Source organism: Cyprinodon variegatus, unplaced genomic scaffold, assembly GCF_000732505.1.
Source record: "Cyprinodon variegatus isolate N-32 unplaced genomic scaffold, C_variegatus-1.0 Scaffold375, whole genome shotgun sequence".
Taxonomy (NCBI): Eukaryota; Metazoa; Chordata; class Actinopteri; order Cyprinodontiformes; family Cyprinodontidae; genus Cyprinodon; species Cyprinodon variegatus.
The window spans coordinates 468,443-471,249 of record NW_015150828.1 but is presented as its reverse complement, the minus strand read 5'-3'; positions in this window follow the sequence as shown (position 1 = coordinate 471,249).

The window sequence follows — 2,807 nt, the reverse complement described above, 5'->3', positions numbered from 1 at the left end:
TATATATATATATATATATATATATATATATATATATGTATATGTATGTATGTATGTATGTATGTATGTATATATATATTGCTATATTCACCCATCTAGATGAAATCCTACATCAGAGAATCAAAAAATATGTCTGATCATGTAAGTGTCTGTTTTGTTGCCTAACAGCAACTCTTAGCTTAATTAGTGCTCATGTTTAAGGGGAGCTCTGACTACAGTAAGGCAGCACTCTGAATCACATAGCTCATTCAGTTACTGATCTGACTTTCTCAAGTAGCATAGATGAGTTTTTGAGAAGAGCAGCCCCCACAGAGCATCAATACGTGCTAAGTGCTGAATATTGACCTGAAAAGTCCTTTGATGTATCTCAAATTAAGCTGATACTTTGGTCAAAAGTAAAGCAGTGTAGATTTGAAAGATGCAGTGGTCACATAAACAAATGTAAAAATTATATTGAAATTGATAAAAAAAGAAATCCTACAGAAAATTAAATACTGTAGACTTTGCATTTTTCCTTGAAAATAAACATGCAAATCAAAGGTTGACTGTAAACATTTGCACAGTGATATGTCTCTGCGGATTTCATCTGTGGTCAAAGTTGTATGAAAAATAAACTTGATTTCCAATTTAAAATCTCTGAAGAACCATCCTTTGGTTATATGTGGTCACATTCACCATATTCACTGTATCTAAGTTATCATTTTGGCTTTGTTTTAAGTGGATAGACAATGGAAATTTAGACCATTTTAAATATGAAATCCTGACCAATGATATTTCACACATGCAGAGGTAGACTCTAGGATGACCGTGAAATATAGTGCTCTGACTTTATATAATTGTTAACTTTCAACAGTGCTTCAAACTACAGAGTTTCATCATTATTTACCCCCAGAATTACAACAGCATGTGAAAGCATAATCATTTTCTCCATATTCATCAACTGTTTATGGTTTTTCCTTCTATGCAATGACAGCACTATCAACAGTCAACATGGGAATTCTGCAAAAATGTGTTTTTTGATTGCTTCATATAGAGCAGCTGGTTTAGAACAGCTGTTCTCACAAACTATAGCAAACTCAGCAAGAGAGATGATGATGAAAATGTCTTGATATCTTTAATGCATCCACACAGTATACATACCATAACAGAAACGATCTATATTATTACTGAAACACTAATTCATCTGTCAAAGTAAACATGAACTAACGAGCCGTACACAGGGACTATATAATATATATTACAATATAATATAATATAATATAATATAATATAATATAATATAATATAATATAATATAATATAATATAATATAATATAATATAATAGAACGTATTTATTTGTTTAGCAGTTAATGTTAGAAACCAGAAAGCTTTTGATAAAGTGTTGCCAACAGTACTTAGTAAGAAGAGGTAGTTATTGTATAACATAAGACTAGTATTATAGCTGTTGTCATTGTGTTTTCTATTTTCTAAGTATGTCATTGTTAGAACTCACATTAAATACTATTACGTAAATCTTTACAAGATAGTATCATTGTATATTCGTTTCAATCCAGTCCTCCTAAAACGCTACTACGACTCAAATTTTAACCCTAAAATAAACTGCAAAGCCATAATTGGGAAGATGCACTCTTCTAAACCCACATGCTTTGAAATCCTTATTATAGATAGCTCCGAGGAAGTTTGCGGTAAATCTTAGAAAGGATAAATTCTTCTTTAATTTCTCGATCACACATGGTAATCCAGCTTTAGGTTGTGCATCATTTCCACTGGTCTAAAGTAAGGCTGGCACCAAAACTAAGGCATTTCTCCAAAACTAGTCCCATTTATGTGTAACACAGTCAATCAACAGCTACCCTATCACACTTTTTTTGGTCCTGTTTAATTACCTGTGCCAAAGAAGTTCAGTCTGTCGGTGTGTTTGTTTGTCTGTCCGTCCATATGTGTACAGGATAACATGAAAAGTTATAAATGGATTTTTGAACTAAACCATGTGTGAGTTTTATCTAAAGATGTAAATCAATATGGGGCAAAATTTGCTGCTTTCGCAGCGGTTGTCCCTGCTTAGAGTGATTTTCTAGTTTTACATACAGTAGAACAACTACATATCACATTTGTTGACATACAACATTCAAAATACTATACTATGTGTAAATTCAAAATGTCAGTAATAGCAAAAAGTAACATGAATACACACTGCCTGGCCAAAAAAAAGTTGCCACCTGGATTAAGCTAAGCAAATAGGTACCAGCCTCCTATTAGATAATTACTGCATGGGTGATTATCTTTCAGCTGGCAACAAGTTATTTAACCCCAACTGGTGCAATGACTTGCTTCTCATTTCCTAAACAACCATGTCGAAAGACACATCCAGTGGTCGTGGAAAAGATGTTAGTCTGTTTGAGAAGGGTCAAATCATTGGCATGCCTCAAGCAGAGAAAACATCTAAAGAGATTGCAGAAACGACTAAAATTGGGTTAAGAACTGTCAAACGCATTATTAAAAACTGGAAGGATAGTGGGGACCCATCATCTTCAAGGAAGAAATGTGGCCAGAAAGAAATCCTGAATGATGGTGATCGGCGTTCACTTAAACGTGTGGTGAGATCAAATCGAAGAAAAACAACAGTAGAACTCAGGGCTATGTTTAATACTGAAAGTAAGAGCATTTCCACACACACAATGCAAAGGGAACTCAAGGTATTGTGACTGAACAGCTGTGTAGCCGTAAGAAAACCACTAATCAGTGAGGCTAACCGGAAAAAAAGGCTTCAATTTGCTAGAGAGCATAAAGATTGGACTGTGGAGC